This window comes from Mastigoproctus giganteus, chromosome 7 (genome assembly GCF_048544385.1).
Source record: "Mastigoproctus giganteus isolate SK-2022 chromosome 7, ASM4854438v1, whole genome shotgun sequence".
In the NCBI taxonomy this organism is placed as follows: Eukaryota; Metazoa; Arthropoda; class Arachnida; order Uropygi; family Thelyphonidae; genus Mastigoproctus; species Mastigoproctus giganteus.
Genome location: NC_143581.1, coordinates 60,087,005 through 60,114,262, shown reverse-complemented (window position 1 = coordinate 60,114,262; position 27,258 = coordinate 60,087,005). Strand labels below are relative to the sequence as shown.

At 41.1% G+C, this 27,258-nt stretch overlaps 1 protein-coding gene across 2 annotated transcripts in view; it reads right to left on the bottom strand.

Moving 5' to 3' along the window:
* Positions 1-27,258, bottom strand: part of LOC150082942 (protein spire homolog 1-like) — a 295,803-nt gene that overhangs the window by 123,664 nt on the left and 144,881 nt on the right. The window lies entirely within an intron of this gene.

Genomic DNA, 27,258 nt, shown 5'->3' with positions numbered 1-27,258 from the left:
TGTTCAGGCCTAAAATGGGTGTCAGATGAATTAATGAGGCTCGTGGCAGAGAAGAAAAATGTATGGGATGCATATAAATTATCAGGTGACAGAGAAGCCTATGGCAGATATAAGCTTGTCTGTAATCAAATCACAGAGGAGGTTAGGCAGATTACTAGAAATCTTTGGCAAAGAAAAACAGCAAGGGGTTCTTTACTTATGTAAACTCTAGAAGGAAAGGGATGAATCAGACTGGACCACTTAACATACATGGGGTGACTATTGATGATCACGCTCAGATAGTTGATAAACTGAATGAGTATTTTGCATCTATATCTACACGAGGAGTTATTTAATGAGGGGAATGCCAGAAGTTTATCAAACTTTAACGGGGAGCTAAGTGATTTTGTAATAACTGAGAGCAAAGTGGAGGAGAAATTGTTGAAGTTAAAAATAAGGAAGGCACCTGGGGTGGACAGGATCCATCCAGTTATATTAAAGGAGACAGCAAAGGAAGTAAGCAAACCCTTAGCCATTATTATGAGAGCTTCCTTGGACTCAGGGGAGGTCCCCATGGACTGGAGGTGTGCAAATGTATAATCAATTCACAAAGGAGGTTCAAAAAGGTGACACAAGTAACTATAAATTTGTTAGTTTAACTTGTGTTCCGGGGAAAACAATGCAGTCACTGGTTAAAGAAGCATTGCAGGATCATCTAGACAAGACTGCTGTAAATATTTAAGACACAGTATGGGTTTGTTACATGGAGGTCCTGTCTAATCAATTTGACTGGACACTATGACTTGTCACAAAGGAACTGAATGTCAAAAATAATTTTGATATCATACACTTGGATTTCAGGAAAGCTTTTGATACTGTTGCACATAGAAGACTGCTGTACAAATTGGAGAGGTATGGCATTAAGGGTAAGTTGCTACAATGGATAAAGGGATGGTTGAGTGGGAGACGACAGAGACTGCTAATCGATGAACACTGCAATTCATGGACAAATGTTATTAGTGGAGGAGATTAAGTCTAACTTCATCAATGATATTGATGAAGTTATATCAGAATTAATGTCCAAGTTTGCAGATGATACAAAAGGTTGGCAGGGTTGTTAACGACAGTATACTACTCCAACTGGATCTAGACAAGTTGGGCAAATGGGCTGAGAGTGGCAACTGAAGTTTAACCTTGACAAATGCAAAGTACTGCATATGGGTAGCAATAATATAAGAGAAACATACCAACTGTGTGGTACTGCACTCAGGGAAGTGGAAAAGACCTGGGGGTAATTGTGCAGTCAAATTTGAAGTTTGCTGAGTAGTGCAGACAGGCTGCCAGAGCAGATCATGGAGTCTTGTCAATGATATATAGGAATTTTGCTAGCAGGGACAGGGAGGTGATTATCCCACTGTACAAGACAATGGTCAAGTCACACCTAGAGTACTGTGTAAAGGTCTGAGGCCTCATTTTAGGAAGGATGTAGAGTTGCTAGAATGAGTACAAAGTAGGGCAACAAGATCGGTGACAGAAACAAAGGGGTGCTCTTATCAAGAAAGGTTTAAGTTCTGCAAATTGAAGTGCCTGGAGAGTAGGCACCTATGAGATGATCCGATTGAGGTGTATAAGGCCTCGAATGGGTTGAGCAAGCCGAATGCTTATGGGATTCTTCCTCTTGCTCAGATTAAGAACCTGAGGGGGCATAGATTCAAATTGAGGAAAGACAGTTGTAGAATAGATGTGTGGAAATTTGCCTTTAGCCAGCGGGTGGTTGATTGGTGGAACAGACTTCCATCTTTTGTTGTGGAAGTTGATAGCCTAAATAAAATTAAGGCTGAGCTGGACAGGCATTTGAAAAGAATGGAGGGGTGAAATGGGAGGGTTTTTTTTTTTTGGACTGATGTGAATAAGCTTGCTTTCTTGCATTGTATTCTCTACTAATGCTAAATGCCATAACACTTTAAAAAAAACTCCTTTGGAGATTTAGTGTCCTCAATCAAAATTCAAATAAACATTTTATAAATAAAAATAATGGACTTGATATGCACTAAATATTTTTGAAGACTAAACATAAATTAGAGATTCTTATTATTTGCTATTTATTTTTATATGCTTTTTTGTAAGAATTCTCCGTCCCCTCTGTGGGTGACCAATAGGACTGTGCAAAGGTACTTGGGAGCCGGATGCACATGGGGTTAAGGGATATAATTTATTTATGTTGAAACTTTGATGGCTATCACAACTGGGCCCTGGTGTGGTGCATCCAATTCACTCCTCCATTTGCACGGCTTTAGTGACCTAAGTAGGTCGACTGCTCTCCACACCCACCCCCCCGCCTGAGTAAACTGATACAAATACTGCATATTTTGTATATCGACCAGCGTTCATACGTATACAGCACGAATAGTTACCGTACATCCTTAAAAAATAAAGACATATTCGAACTTAATTTTCAATTACTGTCAATCGCTCCCCTCATCCCATAAAAACAAACTGGATCTGCCTTTTCTTTTCAGAGGCCTAACTATGGTATGGCCTCAGCCACAGGCGCCAATTCATCGTGAGTGCCAAACGGAGCTAATGACTTAAAATAACTGAATTTAATTTAAAAAGATCACATTATAAACGCCTCTTTTTCATAAAAGTATCATCTCCTGGATAATTTAATAAATTATTTTTTTTATAATTCAATTAATATTACAAATCAAACATTAATTAATATTATAATCATAATATAATTATTTCTATTAAAACAAAAAGGCACCTTTCTGATATTTGGCCATAGGATTCAAAAATTCCTGGTTACGTTTCTGTCTCTGGATTCGTAGGGTGCCATATCTGACAGCCAGTATACCGGTGGCTGAATGAGTTACATCCAACCGGCGAAAAACCGGCTAAGGGATATTCCTGCAAGGCATCAGCAGTGCTGACTTTTGTAATTAAACTGTATTCCAGTTTGCTATCAATCAAATTTAATTCGCGAGGCAAAAAAATAAATAAATAAACAAATAAAACAATACGTAAATAAATAAGCAAAAAAAATGCATGCATATATATAAATGATATTTGGTAAAGTTTACCGTAATAAGTCAATGTCAGGTGTGCAACGTTAATGCTATTGTACGTGGGGCAATTGGGCATTGCACGTGCTTGCAATTATATTAATCAATTTTATTATATGGTATCTGTCTGTAGGGAATTAGGTGTATAAGGACCAAACTAACAAGTCAGTAAAAGTAAACGTAAAAAGCCCCCGAAGAAGTAGCAGACCGATGACCAAGTGGAAGAATGTTATTTTCATTGTTTATTATCATTTTTTATTTTCACTATTATAATTTTATATAGGCCTTCCAAGCTAAAGCTAGTTTACTCTTACTAACTTGTTAGTTTGGTCCTTATACGTCTAATTCCCTACAGATAGATACCATATAATAAAACTGACTAATATATATATATATATATATTAATCAATTTAATAAAGAACAAAATCAAAGAAACGAAGTACAAAATTAAAAAGAAGAACCCAACAAATTCACAAATAAACGAACTGAACGTAGTAAAGTATCGGTTGATATAAATTCAGAATTTTTAAATACATAACCTTACCAGTTAAAGGTTTTTGTCTGATCACCAGATGTAAAATACAAATTCATATTATACCAATAAAAACAACTTAGTAAACAAGTAGCAACAGAACGTTAGCGTGTTAAACCGAACACTATCAATGATCCGCAACTGTTCGCCTGATACGCTTTTATAAAAGTAACTCTCGGAAAGACTGAGAAACCTTTGCAAAACAATGGGGAAGGGAGGGGAGGGGATTAGGGCTTACAGATTTCAAGACAGAAAGCGAAGAGAAATTCACTGATTAAAATAGAAAACTATTATATTTGATGACTTCACCTCATATACGGTAAAGATTTTAAGCTCTGAGTAACGATTCGTTTTTTTTTTTTTTTTTTAAATATACAACCAGTGTACTTCAACTAAAAATTTGAAGTAGTGGTGGAATGATAGAAATGAAACAAAAAATTGCTTCACATGCTAAAAATTAAATTTTATTCCAGTTCTGTTGAAAAATATATATCCTGTTTTTTATTGTAAAATGTGTATCTTGCATATTTACAATTAGCCACCGTAGTCGAATGATTGGGCGCGAGTATACAATGAACATGGTCCGTGACTACTAAATACGTTGTTGCTTTTTGTATTCTATCTTGCAAACTTCTCTGACTGTGTGGTCGTCCCAGAGTATAAACAGACTTTATTTAATTACAGGGATAGGAACTATCAGACCAGTGTTTTTCAACTAGTGCTCCGCAAAATGTTGCACCAAAAATTATCAGACAGCTAAATACGGCCACATGGTTCAATCTCACGTGACGCATTTAGATATCACATGGGCTCGAATCACGGTCAACACGAACACGTGTACTACTACTATATCTCCCCATCGGCCATCCGAGCTACACTTCGGTATTTTGATGCAACTTAAAATAAAGAAAAAATATACTCGATGTAGCTATAAGAAAAATAAAGTTTATATTGATTTGGTGTTCAGGAGTCTTTGCAACAATCGTTTCAAATCCTGCAAAGAATTCGAACGGTTAGCCCAGTCTTTCAAGAAAACAAAAACTAGTTTTTGACGTACATTCTGCATTCTGCGCTAATTGTTCGAAAATTTCATCTACCACCACAAATTCACCAATTTTGGCTCTGGCTGACCTCTTTTTCTTTCAGATATTAAAAATTAAGGTGAAAGGGAAAAGATTTAATATCATCCAAAATAATATGACTGATCAACTCCACGGGGACTATTTCGAACGATTTTCATAATAAATTCTTTTTTTCAACATCTGTTTTTGAATTTTTTCCCCCCTTTTTAAGAATTTTTGTCTCATTACTTTTCAGACGCATATGTATGGGGTGCTCTGCCAAATTTCTCATGCATTCCATTACTAAAAAAGGTTGAAAAGCACTTATGAACATTTCTTTGAAGCAACCAAGTGTCGCACAGTGAATTTTCCAGAGCCGGTTACGTAGGAACATCAGGGAAGGACATGCACATCAGCCTATAACATCGATCGAACGTCCACATTAATAATGATATTATGAACTTTTCGAATTTTTTTTTTTTTTTTTTTCCTTTGAAAAAAGGACAGTGAAAGGGAATGGGGAGGAATCAGATGCAAAGCACATGGGGAACAAAAGTTGTGTGTGTGTGGGGAGTTTGTTATATAAGTTAAGAAAAGGTAGGCTATCCTCCTAAACCAACCACGCTCCCAGTGCCAGATTAAGACTTTACGAAGGTCACGGGTCGTATGGGTTGTTGCGGTAAGGGAGCCGCACTACTACAACTAATTTATGCAGTTTTCGAAATGGAATTTAATTTTCGTTACTTACATTTAATAATTAAATATGAAAATCCATCAATTATTACATAATACTAATAGCATTACTATTATATAGTTATAATAATATTGCTAAATTGTGAGGAAGATGGCATAAAAAACATGAGCAAGCAATATAGAAAAATCGAATATTATTAATAACGGATATTTTCAAAAGTCAATGTGAAACTATATTTTGTGACACACTGGTTTTTATTAAACTCGAGGGGAAGCATAACATTAGAAGGAAGTCTACATGGCCGCGAGCCACGCAGTGTGAAGGAGCGGTTCGAAAGCGGATTGCACATTTCTGCCCACAGCCAAGATCGGAAACCGATATGTCGCGTAAAATGAGGTAGGGGTGTATTTTACTTCGTGCACTCTTATTTCCTGTTAGAATAGCCTAGACGGAACTAATTTCCACTTTTCTTCTAGCATACTTGACCCCATCCAGCCATAGTCCTCTTTATCTGACTCTGGACTATTCCTATTAATTTTTGCTTCTAACACCTGTTTAGCTAATCTCCCTTTACCCCATCCTTCCTACATATACCATCCTATGTTTGCTTGAATATTTGTAACCAAGATTTTTTTTTTTTTCATTTCTTCCCCATTTTGTAATATAGTCTTGCCACTGTTTCCATCTGTTAGAAAACTAAATGGATCTATCATCTATGGCTTTTTGACCAACTTAAATCAGAATTACCGGATAAGGTTCTTAATTTACCACCGTATCATCGCGAGCTCAGCCCAACTGAACACATCTGAAGTAAAGTGAAAAGCTATATTGCTTCAGTGAACAAGTTGTTTACAATGGCAAATGCAGATGTATTGAAAACGGCTACAGCAGGCAATTGGTTGCGGTATGTTCAACACACAAAAAGGTGTAAAAAGAAAAGCGGAAATTGGATGGAATGATGGCAGTATCACTGGAAACTTTGGTACAGTACAAGGATTTCAGCTGGCAGTAAAACGGAATCGTGCTGCAGCGAATTAAGTGGAATAGAGAAGGACTTTAACCTGTTTATAGATACATGCTTAATTGAACTTTCTGGAACCAGAATAAAACTTTCGGTACAAGGGGAAAAAAAATCATCATTTATTGAAATAATGTCAGGCAATATTATTTCGATAACTCATTAAAATTAACAATTAATTATATATTGCAAGTAAACTAGGCCTTTAAAACTCACATGTGACTTTCCCTTCATCAATTGGTTGTTCGTTGCGCACTGAATGCAAATAACAGTAACTATAGCTGCTGTAGCAAAGTGTATACAAGTAGTGTTGTGACAAAGTGTATTAACTAGTAGTTCATAAACTTATAGACAAATAAGTGTATTAACAAATAACAAACAAAGTGTATTAACTAGTAGTGATGTTCAAGGGATTGGCAGAAATCCCGTAAAGCTAAATTTTATGTAATATATAAAAAAATAAAATAAGTTATTTGTTGCATTGTGAAGTACTGCGTATATATCTAATACAGTAAAATCCCGTTACAACGAATAGTGTTTTAACGAAAACTTCACTCTAAGAAAAATATTTCCAAGTCCGGACGACTTCCCGTGTTATTAATGCTTTGCGTTATCTCGTTTTTACTAAATCGTTTTAATAAAAAAATAAAATAAAAACAACACAACAAATTACTCTCGAAGTACCAATTATGCATAAAATGCATTGGTTTCATCGAAAGAAAAATTTTACATGAGTACTCATACTTGGTGGATTTTTTTTGGGGAGGGGGAGATATGACTACGTTTTCAATATTTTAATGGTTATGCTCAAACACAACCCGATCTCCTCGAGGTACACAACAGAATGGAGCGCAGGCACCTTTTCCCTCCAAATAAAGGATGATGCGAACTACACAATTCCGATTGCACAAAAGCTGAATTTTTGTATTAATTTCTGAATTATAGTTTATAAAAATTTTATATGGCACTGCATGGCTCATAAATAAAATATCCTTAATTTCTTGGGAAAAAGACATAAGTGGGAATTAAATAATTCCCACGTAATATCTTATTATGTCTGCTTTGTTTCAAGGAGTTTATTGAAACAAGCTGGAAAGAAAAACTATACGATAAATAAATAAATAAATTAACTTCCAATAACCCAATAATTTGACATACGTTCTTTTCGTTTCGAGTTTATCTTCCGCCAGTTATGCGGCGATATCACGTGGACGCTGATAACGGACGATCGGCTTCGTATAGGGTTAAGTAAGATTTTTTCCCAATGTTTTTCAATAATTATTTAAATTATTTACATAAAGCGTATAACACAACGTTAACGTATCCAGCTTTTAATATTTAGATTCTCACTACTCCGTTTATATCTTAATTCTAAATAACAGGCGCTGAATACAGAAATTCTAGTTTCCGTTTCTCTGACAATTTAAATAACTACGCGGCATTTTACGTCAACTACACCTTTAAATCACGCGAGAAGTTACTTACGGCCGTCTCCGTAACCTTGACGATTTCTTACGGAAGCATTTCATTAATGACATTAGCAATCAATCTACACAAATTGTAAACAAATAAATATACACATGGTTTTCTTGTGACTAGTGTTTTTTTAATTCATTTAATGTTTATTTTATATTTTTTTATACAACTGTACGGCATTTGTTGAAACTAGCCCTAATTCAATTTATTTTTCTAGACTGACAATGGCAATTTGATAATTATTGCATAATTGATTAAAAATAGCACGGTGTATTTTCACAACTTATCTTCACGTCTTCTTTCCCTCATAATTCACACAATATCTATAGTAAAGCGTTATACACTTGTTCAAAGAAAATGCATCGCCTAGGAATTTCTAAACCTTTTTCGCGATGGTATGCTACATTAATAGTTAAGGCAAAGCCATGTAATATTTGACAGGTGCTCTCAAAATATTCCAAAATGAGCATTTGCAAACCTTTATACAACAGTTTGGTAAACACGACAATTATGGCTGAAATGTTATCAAAAGCCCTCAGTTTGCTCCAGTTTATCATTTTAAATGGAAAACAAAATGAAAAGTTCACCTCCTCTGGCCCTGATGACACCAGCACACCGTCGAGGCATTGACAAGATCAATTTCTGAAGATAATCAACTGATAGTTCGTGGTTCCAAACACGAATTATGGCTTCCTGAAGTTCACCAATGGTCTTTGGTTTCTTTCTGGCAACTGCAGATTCCACACGATGCCAACAGTTCTCTGTAGAATTCAGATCCGGGCTTTTTCGTGGCCAGCTAACAGTTGTAATGGACCGTTCTTCCAACCATTTTTTCACCTGTAACAAATGTAAACACATCGCTGTCGAACCTCGAATGCAGAAATGAAGCTAAAGTAACTATAGAAGTATCTGCTTACACTTTTCGCCCGATGACAAGGAGCGGAGTCGTCCCGAAAGATGCAGTTACTTGGCAGGTTGAAATGATCCCTAATGGTTGGCAGCAATTTCCTTCCAATATAGCCAGGTATCCATTGGCATTTACGGAACCTTTTATAAACTGCAGGTGACCTGCTCCGCGATACGAAATGCACCCCCATATCATTTGGCTGGTAGGGAATTTCACTGTAGACACCATACAGTCTGAATGGTATTCTTCACCACGTCTACGGCGAATCGTTTGTCTCCCATCAGAGCCACGCAGGTTGAATTTCTTCTCATCCGAGAAAATAACTGACTTCCACTGCTCGCGGGTCCATTTGACATGCTCCTTACACCAATTTAATCGGGCCTTTTCATTTTTTTTGTGTGAGGAGGGGCTTCTTAGAACGACGGGCTATAAGTCCATTTTTGAAGAGGCGTCTTCTGACTGTTACTGCACTTGCTATCACTCCTGTATGTTCCTCCCATTCTTTTTCAGCTCAGACGAAGAAGCTTTACGGATTTTAAGGCATAAGCGCTTCAAAACGCGGTCCTGTTTTGGAGTAAAGACTCGTTTGCTTCCGGTTCCTTTTTTTTCCTATTAGCAGAACCAGTATTCTTGAGTTTAGAAAGAAATCTACTCACTGTCCACTGATTACAAGACACTCTATAAGCAATATGACGGGAAGAACATCCTTCCTCACGTAAAGCAACAATAACACTCCTTTTCCGTGGCGTAAACTGCACGTAACTCGCCATCCTGACACAAGCAAGGAATGACTGCAACTCTTGCAGAGCGTGCTTATATAGCTGAAAGTAACAGCTGATGCAATATTACGTCATAACCATACGCGTGTCAACCTTATCTGATGCAATCTGTAAGAAATATTGCCATATACTTACGTTATTCGGAAGACAATTACAATTTTAGGGGGTAATGCACTTTCTTTGAACACCAGTGTATAATCAGTTCTTACAAATCACCATAATTTTCTTTCCTCTATACCAGTGGTTCCCAATCTTTTCTCACTGAAGTCACACTTAAGTTAAAAGACGAATAACGGCACACCGAAATAGTGATTGCCATCAAACTCAATGGAATTTTTCCTAATCTCACGGAACACTTGAAAAGGGTCGCGGCACACCATTATGCCGAGGCACACCGGTTGGGAACCACAGTCTATAGAGTACTTGAAAACGAAATCCACAACGATTTCGAAACGTTATCAAAATTGACTTCTACACGGCTAGGAAAGTTTTCTTTCCAATTTGTTTCAATAAACTTGATCATTTTTTGCGTTTAAAATTCACGTGGAGTGTTATTTAATCTCTTATTACAATTAAAATATTCTTACTTTTGTAGTACTGTACATATTTTCAAAATGAGAGGTGCCAGATTTAAGAAAGTTATACCTAGTGGTCGAATAGTTTGGCAGAAGCCCATTTCAATGAATATTAAGCACTAACAACAAATTTATTTACAGCTGGGAACATTTGCTACTGGCTAAGAATGAAAATACTAGTTCAATTTATTAAATGCAAACAAATTATAAGAAACAAAATAACAGCATATGTCGCCATTTACTTTATGGAAGTTTTAAATGCATGCCTAGAAAATTATTAAAGAAAGAGAGAATATCAATGAATATGCTCAAAAAAAAAAAAAAACAAAACAATTTCACATTAGATGATTAAAAAAAAGAGAAAGAAAGAAATTAACTATTCTTCTTAAGGAATAATTATAATCAGCAGTGCGCAATCTTTTATCATTTTATATGACATTTTGATTTTAATAATGTACTGCGGAGAAATTCAAATCAATTTCTCGTACATAATAACATAGTTCGTAAGTTGGGTTTTTCCAACATTTTAACAAATGTTGGCAGCAAAAACTTCCGTTGTTTGGAATTTGTACGTCAGTGAAATTTGTCGCTGATTCACATACACTCAGTGATCACTGAATTATGGTTACCCCCATCCGTAATGGACTGTACCATAGTTCGCAGTATAAAAAGCCGAACAGCTTTGCAGTGGTAATCTGCATCTGATCGTGCAAGTCAAAGTTATAAAGTACTAGATTTTTATTTATTTATTTTTTTTTTTTTTGGTAGTTGTTGGCGCATCGGCTTCTGTGGCCATAATGCACCTCCCAAGGTTTTTGCAGTACTTTGATCCAAGCCCGAGGGGGGAATCAAACCCGCGACCTTTGAGTTGCCAGGCAGGCACTTTACCCACCCGGCTAGCCCGGTCGGCAGTAGTAGTTGTTTTTTGTTTGTTGTTTGTTTGGTTTTTAGGAGCATTAGCAACTAAGGCCATATTGCTCCGGGAATATGCAGTGGTCATTCCCTTGACCTTTCCGCATCCTCCGTATTTGGTGGTGACGGGCTCGAACCCCGGTCTAATCAAGAAGCGTGTGCTACGCACTGCTGCTCCTTCCCACCTGGCTACGGAGACGCCACAGTAGTAGTTATGGGATGTAGTAAACATAGCATTATTATTATTATTATCTTTATTTTCTCCTAAGAGACACCCGCTTACAGCTATTAACCAGGGGGTGCACATTCATATATACAAATATAATTTATATACATAATTATCTATTTATAATTTATACAAATCAGTCTTTATAAATTATACAATGTCTAAATTATACATTTTCTAAATCATACATTGTCTGATTAATTATATTATACACATCATTGCCTTATTTTACATGACAGGCAGATAGAAAGAGAGCACAAGCATAATTTACAATTTTACAAGGAATTAGAGAATGTTCACATCTACAGCACTATTTACAGCGAGTTCACAGAAAGACAAGACGTCCAATATAAACATAACAGGAGCAAAAACAGTCCCGACCCGTTCATTTTCTTCATTCTCTTTTGTTTCCCTCTGTCGGCATCACTCAACATTTATAGGTGGAGTAATGCCTTTTGAAACACTTCGGTCCTGTATCTCTTCTCTGCGCAAAGCCTTTCTGGGTCTGCTTGAAGATCGTTGAACATTTTAATAGTGTTCAAAGGAAAAAATCGCCGAAGGCTTTCCAGCTGTGTGAGCGCGCTACTGATTGGAAGGGATGTTGTTCTATTCGCCCACCTTTGCGTCATGTGGGGCCGAGTCAGCAGGTGGTCAGTTTTCGGCGAGTCGACTCTTCCGGTCAGTAGTTTTGCAAGCGTGAGGATGTTCTTGGTGACAATAATGTGAGACCAAGGCGTGACATCCAAGTTGGCATATAAAATGGTTCTTGAGATTGTAAATGGCTTCGTAGTGATCCTGTTTAACCATCTCAGCATCCAGTACTCTAAACCCAGGAAAGTCTTGATGGTAGCAACTGGGGCAGAAGACCAAATCTGAGATGCGTAGAGAGGGATGGGGATGACGCATCTTAAAATATATTGTTTAACAAGGTCAGGGTTCCTGATACCTACTAGTTCTTGTCTGGAGGTCCATAGCGCTGCGTAAGTTTTCTTCTTTACATGTCCGAAATGGGGTGTGAAGTTTAGGTTTTCGTCCCATTTCAGACCAAGATCAATATGTGTCCTGACTTTTTTGACCACACTGCCATTTACGCGTATTGATATGTGGTTTTTTAATACCTTGTTGGTGAAAACCATTTGGGCTGTCTTGTGTTCATTTAGTCGGAGCCCCATGCAATTAAGATATTCTTGCAACTCGGCAATTTTGGAGTTTGCTTCGTTGTTGCATTGTAAAGATGTGTTTTGGTCATTCGAGGTGACGAAATATTTCAAGTCGTCTGCATATACGACAAATTGCTTTTGATTTTGGGTCAGGAAGGGATGCAGTGCTGTTGCGAAGAGAGTAGCAGAGAGGACACCACCTTGTGGGACTCCCCTGTTGACTTGGAAGGTCTCTTTGGAAGTTCCATTTATAGCAGTGATGTGTCTCTCCCTCAAAGAACTCGTTATTATAGCTAATACGTGCCCAGTTATATGGAAATATTCCTCCAAGATGATAGTAATAGCCGAGATGGATATTCTGTCGAAAGCGGATGCAACGTCTAAGAAGACAATGTCTAATTGCTGTCTGAAGTTAAGGGCGTGTTGTATTCGAAATAGAGTCTCCATGAGATTGGTGGTAGTAGATCTTTGTGGGATCACTGAATGAAGGTACTCCGGTCTATGCCCGAAGCAGTGATGGTTGATGGTATTTAAAATGGATTTCTCAAATATTTTTTGAAACGAACATCCAATTGCAATAGGCCTGTAGTCTTTGGCAGATTTAGGATTGCTATTTTTGGGAACAGGTTTAACGAAATACGTATTCCATATCTTCGGAAAGTGGTTTTCACTTAAAATTTTGTGGAAAATGTGAAGGAGCAGATCTATGATGTATACACTGCTGATCTTAATCATGAAGAGTGGGAATTTATCAGGCCCAATTGTGGCTTTATTCTTGAGGCTATTCACAGCGGCTTTAATGTCATCTCTAGCGATACTGATTTGAGACAGTTCAGGATAGAACTCTGTCTTCAGTTTGCTAATTGCTTCACGGATTTTCTCTGTGTTGACTTCACTTTCAACTTGATTTTCTGCTAGAGGAGTTCCAAAGGTGGCTTGGGTCCATTCTGAGAAGATGTGCTCGGGCATTATATCCGTACGCCTTTTCTTATTATATATCCTGCTTCCTTTCTTTAAATGTGATCGCACCATGTCATAGTGAGCTTGACGTTTCAATCGAATGAACCGCGCTCTAGCTTCTTTATATCGAATATAATCAGGTGGGTGTTCAGTTTTTTTCCATTTTCTGAACAGTTTTTGCTTCTTTTTAAAAGCATATTTTACTTGTGGACTAAACCAGGAATTTGCTCGATGGGAAATTTTTATGTGTTTTGATGCGCCCTCAAGAGCAATAAAGTGAAGGGTATCCGAAAGTGCTTCTAAGGCATCGTCTACGGGGAGTTGGAAGAGATTTTGCCAGTTGAAATTCGCGAGCCGTTTCAAAATTACGTCTGGTTTTATATACTTGGTTGAGAAGATAACATCAGCGTTGTTTTCCCTCTTCCAGTTCTCTTTTTGTCTACAAGCTTGACTTCTCAGGTTGACTTGGATTGAGAGAGGGATGTGATCCGAAGCGAAGCGAGTCGTACTGTCAGTTAATGTGATGTCTAGAGCATTATAGTATACCAGGTCAAGGCGCTGTGTGCCTCTTGTGAGGGGCGTTTCAAGTTGTTTCATCGAGAGGGTTTCCATAGTATCATCCAATTCGCTCTTTGCATCTTTGTACTTAAGAAGAGGCATGTTCAAATCTCCCATCACAATAGATTCTACATTTGGGTTCAAGTTTGCAACGAGCCAAGTAAGGAGTTCATTTCTGGCTTCGCTGTCATGGTTGGGTGGAAGGTATATAATACAAATTTGTACATTCTTTGTACCTTCTCTGAAGGTTGCTGAGACGGATTCAAAATTTTCCGAGTGTGACTCTTGGTTTTTAGTTACAGAGAAATTATTCTTATAGAGTATCATTACTCCTCCTCCTCTTTTGTTTTCTCTTCCTCTTGTAACGCATTTAAAACCAAAATTGTCAGCCAGAGCATCTAGCTGTCTATTAGAAAAAAATCAATTCCCAGTCCTCCATCAGAAGCTCCAGGTAGGAACGAATCTGAAAAACGGCTAAACACAGGATTTCGTCGAGCGCCATCTCCTCACTCCAGCCAGCTTCTAAAAACAGATGGGAAAGGACAACAACCATCCACAAAAGCGCATCATTCACGTGCGCTCAAGAAGAACCTGAAAAGGGCAACTGATGTTAATCACCACTCAACAAAAGAGAGATTTCCACAATTACAGAAGCAGGCTCCACCAACGGTCAATGGCACCGCATGTATAAACTCTCTTATTTGCAAATAACGAATTCTCTACCTCTATGCCAATGAGGCAAAAGTCATCATTTCCACCTTCACACCCAACTCTTGGCAATGCCTGTCCTGTCATACCTCATTCGCAATTCTCATATTCACAAGGCCTGGGATTAAGTGTCGGAGCGAATTCAATATTCGAACCAGCGGATTCCTCCACATTACAATTTCCACTCCCAGTTCACCCCAATGCATATCCATCCTATCCTATGCAACCAGAGGAAAGTACAAGTAAGAACCTCAGAGTGAGCCAACGAACAAGTACGGCTTCACGTGAATGGCTTCGAATTGGCACATCGACCAACTCCAAACTGCAGCCTTCCCACACACCTCCCAGACGGCAGAAGTCCAGATCCTCTAGTGGACTTTTCGTATCTCGCTTAGCTCCAAATACCACAGCAAACCATGTTGCTGAGGTTCTACGTGATCAACTAAACCTTCGACTAAAGGTCCAGCAACTTCACACAAGGAACCCCCGCTGCGCATCGTTCAGGGTGAATGCGCACAGGACCTGTTCAATTTAATTGGAACCGAATCTATCTGGCCTATTGGCACCATTATTCGACCCTTCTATAATAGGAGAACCAGTCACCTTCCCCAACCTCCACTTCTGCACCAAAACCAAGTCTGCAACATCACTACCCACAGCTGACTGGACTTGTTCCCGGACAACTTCCAAAGATCTCAACAGTCCTCCTTTCGTACCACTGCTCTGCCAAACCCCACAGTTAAGGCACCACTCCGCCATGATAAGAGTATCCTGAGTCCCCTAGGTGATGGACCCCATAAAATACCAGTCCATATTTCGTCAGGACGTCGAGCCGTTCGCTTTCGAACACGCCAACTCAGAACACCTCCAATCAGGACGGAAGTTCGTCGAACACCTGTCATCAGGGTGTACTTCCAAAATATCAGGTCCATTAGGAACAAACTAGACTCAGCAGAACAGATCTTCCTCTCCCAAGTCGCTGATGTGGTCTGCCTCGCAGAAACGTGGCTTCAACCTAATCAAGATACACTCTTCTGCTCAGCTATTGCTGGTTACAACATGCTGTCTGCATCCAGGGAGCAATCTAGAGGCGGTGGAGTAGCCATACTGTACAACACCTCCCTATTCTCATATGAGAATTCGACCTCAACTACAACTGAAGATTTCGAAGCGATTATAGTCTCGCTACGCTTCCACTCCAGCCACATTGATATCGCATCTGTGTATATTCCCCCAGGGCCTACAATTGAAATTATTGAAGATTTAGGGAATTGGCTCTTAAACCATCTTCGTCCGTCTGCACAACGCCTTGTTTGCGGTGATTTTAATCTGCCTCCAAACCGACATCACCTCTTTATCAGGCTCTGCGAGTTCTTCAAATCCATCAACATGATACGGGTCAATGAGAAACCCACCAGGGGATTGAACCTACTGGATCTCGCTTTTGCTTCAACACCATGCACAGCTGAGGATGATCCCATCGCATTCTTCCTGTCTGATCACCAGCCCATAGTTTTGACATGGTCATTGCAGGTGCCAAACTTCAACATCCCTGACAACAAAATAGTCAAATACGTTTCAGCACCTAAATACCTTAATCCTCAACTCTGTGTAGAAGCAGCATCTTGCATTCCTTGGGATGTCCTCATTGACTGCGACCTCAGCCTTGCAGTGACACTCCTGTCTGAATGGATTAAATCCGTCACCGACTATGCTGCCGCCAAACGAGTAACAGTAACTCCCCGTTCCAGATCGTGGTGGACTGCTGATCTTAACAACAGCTTCAAAATGAAACAAGTCCTACATAAGAAATGGAAGCATACGAATGACAGTAAAGACAGAATCGCCTTTTCCCGTGCCAGGGCCCACTTTAATCGAAAGAAAGCTGACGCAATCCAAGTGAACCTTAACCGCACTCTGAAGAAAGGAAAGCCATTCTATGCTGCTCCACATGGTGGATTCAATCACATGCTTGATCCTCAAGAATGGCTCAAATACATCGCCAGATTTTCAAATACAACCACAGTCCCATCTACAGTTGTCCAGCCTGACTATGAAAACCTTTCAGATGTCCTAGGGACTATCCAGATCACGGAACAGGAGCTCATACGTGCCATCAATTCCCTTCCCACAACAGCCACTGTTGGGGAGGATGGAATTCCACAATTTATGATCAAATGCTTAAGCACATTCATCATAGGCCCTCTTCTCTCGATCTACAACAGATGCCTCGCTGAGCATTATTTCCCACCCCAGTGGAATAAATACAGAGTGTACCGTATCCCCAAAAACCAATTTGCCACAAACGTCAGCCATTTCAGACCAATATCAGTTGCCTCTTGTCTGTTAAAAACTCTTGAAAAGGCTTTGCTACCCACACTCACTCAACAAATCCTCCAGACGAAACCACCTGAAATCCACTATGCTATCGCAGGAAAATCATCAATCACTAACTTGGCAGCCACCACAGAACGTATTCTCTCAGCATTCGAACAAAGAGCTGAGCTAGCAACCACATACCTCGACATAAGCGCAGCCTTTGATGCCGTGTCGATTCCGGCCTTGCTCCTCCTACTTAAGGAGAATTTTCACATTCGAGGTGATATGCTGTGCTTTTTGGAATCACTTCTCAGTCACAGAATACTTATTCTCCATCGGCAGCAACAGAATACTTATTCTCCATCGGCAGTACCCTATCCTGCGACATTACTGCTGGAGTACCGCAGGGGGGTGTCCTGTCTGGTGTCCTGTTCACAGCCATCATCGTGCCCATTATTGCCTCAACGAATGGTCTCCTATGCTATGCCGATGACTTCAAACTGCTGACTCCAATTAACCCTGGCGACAACCCCGCCCAGCTCAGCAACAGGATCAATTCCCAACTTAAGGATCTAGAATTGTACCTGGCAAACTTCAATCTAAAAATTAACCCTCTGAAGTCTGCTCAGGTTATATTCTCCCTTAAATCCATGCCGACAGTACTCAACGTTTCACTCGCAGGGGTACGAATACCAAACGTACCCTCGCACACAGACCTTGGCGTTTTGTTCGACCAAAAGATGTCCTTTGTCAACCAGATCGACAAACTCAGTACCAGATTTTCTCGTCTACGGTGGATCTCAAAGCAGCAGCTGCTACACGTCCGACATCCTGCCACTGTTAAAAGGTTCATCACCTCCACCGTCTACCCTGCCATTCTCTATGGTGCAGAAATATGGGCCTCTGCTGCACATACAAACCTTAAGCGGGTGTACACTGCTGAATACTGGCTACTGAAATGGGCGAATAACAAGCTTCGGCTACCTCCCGCTACCACAACTACCATGATGGCACAAGCACTCGACATCCCGAGGTTGAAGTTCCTGATCGTTGAAAAGAGGGTGGTCTTCACAGCCAAACTCATCTCAGGCCAAATATCATCTCCAAATATTTGGAATGCTTGCTCTTGGAGGATTCCACAGCCAAGCCTAAGGTCGGTACCAGCACTTGTGGCTCACCACAACAGGCTTGTACTCACCGATAGATTTTTGCCCACGCAGATGCTCGCTGCCCTCAACCGTGTGGACGCCGACATCGACACCATAATAAGTAAAAAGAAGGACAGACACAACTTTATCAAAGCTCTTGAAACCTGAATCACTGCCAAGTTGTATTTGTTTTTCTTTATTTGTGTTCAGCTCCTTGTTTCTATGATGTATTTGTATTTCTTTTTGCATTTGTAATCTGTATTTTGTAGCCTTTTGTATGTGTTCGCTATATTTTGTAGCCATGTGAATTTGTGCTTATGTTATCTATATGTGAACCCCTGGCGCTCGTCGCCGTGATGGGATATTGTGCTGTAATTCTACTTCACAATAAAGATTTATTTATTTATTTATTATTATGAAGCCAGGTTTCTGTCAGGCAGATGAATTCATATTCGGAGCTTAATAGAAGGTTTTGCAAAGTGTGAAGTTTATTGGCTATGCTGCGCACATTTTGAAGGTAAAGAGAGACTTGCATATTTTCTTTCGAGTCTGATGAGGAATTCCTTAATTGCTACTGAGCAACCCTGGTTGAGAGCCTCGAAGCACGTTCCCTGAAGCGTTTAACCAGGGTGCCAGTGGGCCAAATGGTTTTGTCTAGTAATCGTGCTTCACAATTAATAGGGCATGAGATAGTGAAGGAGGAATATGCTGGATGTCTTGTTCGTACTTGTCGTACTTCCACGTCAATACCCATCCCCTCTACGCACATTTCTTTAATGACGCTCGGTGTGATACTGGGTTCAATCCGCGAGACAAATAGCTTTCCTCTTGTTTGAACTGAGGTGATGCTGTATCTTTCTGCAAGACAAGGGTGATAATCAGATGGCTGGGATGTTGGAGGATGATCAGTAGGATCGCCATTTGTCCGTATGGCATGTTGTTGCTGATGGGCATTTAAGTGAGGGGGGTCCTTTTTAGTGGAATTTTGAGGGGCCGATTTTGTCGGCAGAGAAACAACCTGAGCAAAAGTAGGTTTCTGGTTCATGTTTAGCTCCGATGGAGGGGTTGATTTCTTTTTATTGCGGTCTTGGTTTGCAGAAGAAGTAGAGCTGGGGATAGCGGTCGCTGGACCGTTTTCCGACCTGTGCATTTGTGCATACCTTTTATTGGAGGATTGGTTTTTTGAATTATCAAAATTTTGAGGAGGTGGCTGCTCTTTGCAGGGATCAGCATCTTGCAACTCTGCCCTAAATTTGAGGGTAGTCGTCCGTTGTAATTTAATGTGCGAGTTCTCCATCGGTTTCCCTCTTGCAACTTTCGAGGTGCCAGCTGGGCAAGCCTGTGGGTTTTCGAGTATCGGGATATTTCGTCCGATTGTTCCGTTAATTGCACGTAGTTGAGTTAGGACTGTGTCTAATTTATCATCAATTAGTTTCTGTTTGGCTATTAAAGTTCTATTCTGTTCATGCAGTTCATGGTTTTCTTCTTTGATTCCTTGCAGAGTTTTGTGGATTGGAAGAAGGAGTTCCTCGAGTAACTCTTTTAGCATTTGAGACTCATGCTTAAAGTAATCCTGACCTGTTTGTCTTTCTTGATCATTCCGAGCCCCACTACAGCCTATTTCTTTAATGTAGTCAAGAGTATCATTTCCATCATCATATGTTTTCTTGTGCGCGCAATCGTCTGGGCATGCGTCACAACCTAAGATATCAATTAATGAGCCACTAAGGTTCCCGTTCAGCTCCGTTACTGCGAGGTTGTCGGAAACCTGTGGGGAAGGTTCCTCAGTTTCTGAGTCATCGTTGTCTATGACGTGAGATTCTGCTGCATTTATTGCATGTTTACTACATCCCATTGTGGGAGCTTGTGTGTCGAGTGCTTCCATAAAAGTGTGTAAAGTGTTTTGGGTCTAACGGCACCAGGGTTCCCCCCATCTCCGCGTTATATACTCTATGTAGCACAGAATCTGTGAAGGCCAGAGATTTTATAAAAAGTATTAAGTGTGTGGTTGTTAATTTCTAATATTGTTCCTCTGACCTTTTAGCCGTTGGGCCCCTATTGGGACTCCCCGTTTCCCACACTTTGCCACGAGAAGGCAGGTCAGGCAAAGTGGAATCGCAGTAGAAGGCTAATTTCAGAAGATTTCAGTGACTAGGGCAAAAAAATAATAATAATAATAATAATAAATAAATAAATAAACAAACAGAAAAAAAATCGCATGCGAGAATTTAGAATGAGACCGAGAGATGATGTTTAAATTAGGCAAAAGTTAGTTTTAATCGCTCGATTAAGTTAAATTTAGATTGGAAGCAGTCGCGATGGTTTGGTCAGTTAGAATAGGGAGGGAAAAGATAGAAATATGGCAACGACAGGGAAGGCGACCCCAAAAAACATCTGGGGACAGACCCCACCAGGGAAAAGAGGGGCAACAGGAAACAGGAACCCGTCTCCTCTCCCCACCAGGGGAGGAGTAAAGATACCGCCCAAGGGAGCACGATAGAGATCGCCAAAAAGGCACTGGCGGCAGAGCTGCAAGTTGGCGTAGTCGGTCCAGGGTTTATTATCAAATTACTTAACGCCATCTGCTCATTCCTCACAGGTTTTGATCTGTGCAGCTTGGCATTACTGTCATATCCGTGTCCGAAGAAAGAAAAAGATCCCATCTGCACCAACTGCAAATCCCTGAGGTTAGATCATGCCCATTCCACACGCGACACAAACTGCCCAACCTACCAGAAAGCTAAGAGTTCATACCAGTCACGAATCAATTATGGGGATACACCATAAGAAATTTAATAACGGAATCCTTGTGGTGCACCAAATAAACGCGCAGCGGGCCAGAGCAGTGGCCGACCAAGTACGGCAAAGCGCTGATGAGGCTAACGCAGATGTTATCCTGATACAGGAGCCCTACACTCACACAGGGCAAGTCAGGGGCTATCCGCTCCGATATAAAATTGTACAATGCAACGAAGACACTCCAAGGGCGGCGGTGGTAGTACGGAACCCGGAGATAACCACGACAAAAATACCACAACTCTGCACGCCATGGGCAGCATGTGCCCATATTATTAGCTCTGTTGGCAGCCTGTATATGATCTCGCTGTACTGCAGACCCGGAATAGAAATAGATTTCGCTATCACTTACCTACAAACGGTGCAACAAACCCTAGCAGGACAAAGAGTCGTAATCGGCGCCGATGTAAACTGCCGCTCCCCTGTCTGGCACAGTACTACACCGGACCGACGAGGTACCAGGAATGGACAGAGGCTTGAGGAGTTCCTAGCAAATTCTATCTTCACTGTAAAGAATCAACCCTTCAATCTACCGACATACTGCAATACCCTATGGGAATCAACCATAGACATCACGCTAACCACAAGAAACATAGAAGCTCATGTGACCGATTGGACTGTGCAAAACGCCTGGACCACATCGGATCATCGCACAATAACCTTCAATATCAAGAGAACGATGCCAAGACCAACAAATGGCAAATACATGGCGAGCAGGTTCGCCATCAAAAAGGCAAACTGGGAGCTCTTTCGAGAACAATTGATCTGCAAAGCACAAGAGGAATTGACCGGATGGGAGAGTGACAGCATGGAAAACGTAGACAGGATGCAGGAGAAAGTCACCCACATTATAACCACTGCAGCGGAAATGGCAATGAAAAGGAAGACACCCTCGTAGGAGCCATGCCGTGGTGGACCCCAGAGTTACAAAGACTGCGAAAGCAAGTTCAAATAAAGAGAAAAGAATACCAGAAGGCGCGGAGAACCTGGCCACCGGCAGAGGTAGCCTATCTAAGGCATCAATACCAACAGCTACGTAATGCCTACACTGAAAAAATAAAGAAAAATAAGAAAGCCTCCTGGGAGCGACTAGTCTCTGCGACAGGAAATGAGGACCCCTGGGGGGTTGTATACAAAATAACCACAAATAAGCTCCCCAGGGGGGAAATAACGACGGCAACAAAAACGCCCCAAGGATCCCTCACTAAAACATGGGATGATTCAATTAATAACATTCTTAATACAATCATTCTAGAACCCCCAGACAATCTCAGTGACAAGCAAGAAGAAATCTCCCAAGCGAACGAGGCATACACATCGCAACAAATGGAGCCGCCCTTCACCATGGAGGAGCTACAAAATGCCGCGTCACAGATGCGAAATAGGAAATGCCCGGGACTGGATCTCCTGGAGCCGGAGCTGATCAAAAAGGCTGTGGAACACATACCTGGCTTCCTGCTCAAACTTCTAAACTGCTGCCTGCAAGCGGGGAAATTTCCGACCTCCTGGAAAACCGCAAATCTGAAACTCATCCTGAAGAACCCTAACAAGCCACCGGAACAACCGGATTCCTACCGACCAATAGCTTTACTGACTACCCTGAGTAAACTATACGAAAGGCTGTTGCATAAAAGAATTATGAGCCACTACAAAGCTGCAAACCTAGAATCACCAAAACAGTATGGATTCAAACCGGGATTATCAACCATAGAAGCAGTCCAAAACCTTATATTCAAAGCAACCCAATGCGACAGGAAGTACTTCCTAGTCATTGCAGTGGACTTCGCAGGGGCGTTCGACACCCTGTGGTGGCCGAGCGTCCTCGGCCGGCTCCGTGAGGCAGCGCTCCCAACAAACCTCTACAAGTGTATAAAGGATTACCTAACTGATCGAAGAATTGAGGTGGTAACACCTTTTCGAAAAGTGGCTCGATGGGTCCGCAGGGGCTGCCCCCAGGGCTCGGTCCTGGGGCCGCTCATGTGGAACATTGTCTTTGACGACTTCCTGGCTCAGGACTTGGGCGAAGTGAGCTGCCAGGCCTTTGCTGACGATTTGGTCCTGATGGTGGAGGCGGACTCCAGATCGGGCCTGGAGATTCATGCAAACAAGGCAATACAGGTGTTACAGGATTGGGCAAAGCTACACATGTTGAAGATCTCACCCACGAAGACGAACTCTGTTCTACTGAAAGGAGTGCTCGACATTCACAGACCACCGCAAATAAAGATAGCAGGAGCAACCATCAAACTTGCAAAACAAATACGATACTTAGGGATTACAATCGACAGTAATTTATCCTTCACCCCTCACATCATCCACCTGAAAGAAAAACTAAGAAATTACGCAGCATTAATAGCAAGAGTCTCACGCAGGGACTGGGGATTAAACAGAAAAACCCTGTCCCTGTACTACAAAGCAATTTTCATCCCAGCCATTACCTACGGATCCCCGATATGATACAAAAAAGCAGGGACAGCAGTAAATAAAAGACACCTGGACACAATCCAGCGTAGCATTATGCTCATTATCTCTCGTGCATGCAGAACAGTGAGCACGCATGCCCTCCAAGTTTTGACAGGAGTCCTCCCACTGGACCTGGAGGTGACTCGCTGCGGGCTGATGTACCACCTGTCTAAGGGAACACCCACTACAATCTATGGGCTCACCCTAGAACCAAACAACAACCGCAAAGCAGAGAAGCATAGAATCGTGGCTCACCTGCTACAGCTGTGGCAGGACAGATGGACAGCATCAAACAAAGGCGAAGTGACGAAGAGATTCGTACCACTGGTTGCCAAGACTTATCCAAAAGCCCCCCCGTGGTTTAATCCGGGGTTAAATGCAACCTACTTACTAACGGGCCATGGCCCATTCAAGGCAAAATTGAACATGCTGGGTATAACGGAGGAGCTAACTTGCACCTGTGGTGAGCCTGAAACATGGCATCATATAATGCACGACTGTGAGTGTTATGAGGAACACAGAAGCGTGCTAATAACTAAAATAAAGTACATACCGAAAAACAAAGAACACCATCTCTTGGACACAGAAGACGACTACGCGGCTTTCAGCAAATTTGCACGAGAAGTCTTCGACCGAAGAAGAACAGAAATTGCCATCCACAATGAATGAAAGTAAATTACATACTCGAAGAAAATCGACCACCCCACAAGACTGCAAAGAGCAAGAGGAAATCAAAATGAGAGTGGAAGAAGACAACCCCGACCAACGTGAGGCCACAAATGGGTCAAAGGACCCAACAGGACCCTACAAAGATCAAGGAAATAGCAAAGTGACAAGGAACCTGGTCAGACACAGCCACAGGAACTACCCGACGAAGATGAGTTTTGGCAAACAAACCAAGTGACAAAAAACCCGGACTGGACATAAATGCAGGAACTACTTGCAGTACGCCATATGGCGGTCTGAATAGGACACCCTAGTCCTATTCACCTTTAATTCCCAATCCCCAGGCAGGGGGAGACGGGTTCCTGTTCCCTCCCCTGCCACTCCCCGCTTTTCTACTCCTGGTGGGGCATGGGCCTGCCCCACTGCTTTTGGGGACACCTACTCTATTGTCCCCATACTTCTGGCTTTCCCCCCAGTCTTTAGTCTCCCTCCCTTACTCTGTCTATACACCAGCGCATGTCCCACACAATGTTAAAAATTAAAATATGTCCAAATTCAAACCGCGCACGCAAAACTCTTTCGGTTTAAACCTTTCTCAGCGATTCTTTTATTTTATTTTATTATTATTATTATATATATATATATATATATATATTTTTTTTTTTTTTTTAAGGCCCTAGCCACTGAAATCTCAGGAAACTAGGTGGCAGGGCCTGCCAGAGTAAAATATCAACTACTGGGTACCTGGTCTGCCTCCACGAGGCTAAGTGTGGACAACGTTGGGCCCCCAGTAGGGGTCTAGCGGCTAAATGGCCAGAAGAACAACGATACACAACACTACACTTACAAAATCCATACACTTTTAAATCTCTGGCCTTTACAGTGAACTGTTACACCTACAATGAAAGCAACGCGGAGTTGGGGGAAACCCCCGGTGCCGCTAGACACGAATACACTTTACACTTTAGTCATATCCGTGTTTGGTAAGATATGGTGTTAATAGTCAGATCCGGTGTTAAGTTTCTAAGATTTCCATATGGGTGCTTCCATAGCGTTTAGGGTCTAATAGCACCAGGGATTTCCACCATATCTGCGTAGCATACACTGTCGTGTGATACAGAACACTGTAAAGGCCAGAGATTTAAAAGTGTATGAATATTGTAGTGTAGTGTTGTGTACAGTTGTTCATCTGATCTTTTAGCCGTTGGGCCCCACTAGGGGCCCAACGGCTAAAAGATCAGATGAACAACTGATCATTTTCCACACTATGCCCCAGGGAGGCAGGTCGTGTTGGAGCACAAGTACTCTGGCAGGTCCTGCCACCTAGTGTCCTGAGATTTCAGTGATAGGACCTTAAAAAAAAAAAAAAAAAAAAAATGAAACACTAGGAGTGGGTTTGGCCGAAAGGAATATAGATGCATAAGTTATGTGATTTAAGATTAAAATTTTGGATGTCGGGCTCGGTAAATTTTTACATACGTTGGACACTACTGTAGTTGTAAAGATAGAGTGGGAGGGAAGACTGAAGGAAAGACAGAAGTATGGAGCCAATAGAGAAGAAACCCCGGAAACCGCACGTTTTGTAAGTTGCTTACAGTCATTGTAGTTAAGGTGTACAAAGATGGTCAAACCACCTCCTGCCGACAAAACTGTAAAGGATTACGCAAGGTTCGTTGTGAGAAAAGGGTGCAGCGCGTTTTACGGGCTCAACGACAGTCCAACATGCGACAGCCAACAACGCAATACAATATGGGGAATATAAGAACAATATCCCAAACGACGGACGATGCGCTGTACACTCGGGCATATGGGATTCTATAGCAGACGACCCACGAGACATCTATCATCACCGCTGATGGCGAATACTGTGTGTAAACAACACGCTGATTGGGCACTGAAGAACTGAAAACGAGTGTGGTGGTCAGATGAATACAAATACCTGATGCACAACACGTGGACAGTCGCAGTGGCGTAGCCAGGGTAGGGTCAGATTTCGGCGTCATGGGTACATTGAACCCATGACGCCGAAATCTGGTATTGCAGCACTTTTTTTATAAAGCAAATGGCGCCTTTTTTTGTGAATGTACCTGCTGATAAAAAATCCTGATTAAGTCACTGGACGGACGGTCGCCTTCGTGTATAGCGCAAGCAACACGAGCCCATTTTTCATCGTGCGTGGTGCCCACTATCCAGGCAAGTGGCAGTGGTTGCTTAACCTGGGTCATGTGTTTTTCTGGCAAGAACTGGGACTCCTGGCTGAGGGGGACCAACGTTTCACCAGTCCGGTCTACTAGCAGCTCTTAAGAGACCATGTGCAACCTTGCATCTTACATTTTTCCCAGGACAGAAATGGGACCTTCCAAGACGACAATGACTAGTATCACTGGGCCCGTACTGTGCACAAGTGATTCGAAGAACACAGTGAAGATATCAGTCATCTTGATTGGCCTCCAATTTCGGTTCTTTCTGTTCCAAAACAACGGGAAGTGAGGCGTATGCATACGCAACCGTCATCTATTCCGACACTGTGGAAAGCCTCACAAGCAGCATGTCTGCAGATTCCTACGGACGTCTTCAGACATCTAGTGGAGTCAATTCCTAGGAGAATAGCGGCTGTTAGCCGTACGAACGTGCCTCAACACGGTATTAGGTAAGTAGCAATAATTCAGCGATCTCTGAGTGAAAATGTTATGTGAGCTAGTGAGGGGCCCCGAACTGCTCTTTCTAAATTTTGCAAGAGCAGTTCACGCTAAGTTACAAAGTTTACTGAATAAGCAATAGCACTAAATGAAAGAAATACCACCCTTTTTCGAATGGTTCTTAAAAGACAAATGCGATCGTTGATACAAGTGCCAATTACTTAATATTTCTGGATTGTAAATATATATATATACCGTTTTACAATTTCATTTAGTTCATTTATATACAGTATTTAATTATTTCTTGTAAATTTCTAATATTTCGTAAATATGCACAATGTTTCAATAAAGGTAAAACATGGCTTTTAAAAGTTATAAAATCCTGGAAAGAGCATAAAATATTTGTCCTGCAAAAAAATGATAAGATTCATAATGCAATGTATATTTTGCGAGAACAATATTTTTCAACCATATTTTCGACCGAAATACCTTTTTTGCACCCAAATCAAATAAAATTAATTAATAATAAAGAAAAGAAAAGATGGAACATTTATAAAATGTTAATTATGGGCATGGATTCAACATATAATGATGGAAACGTTTATATATTGTCACGT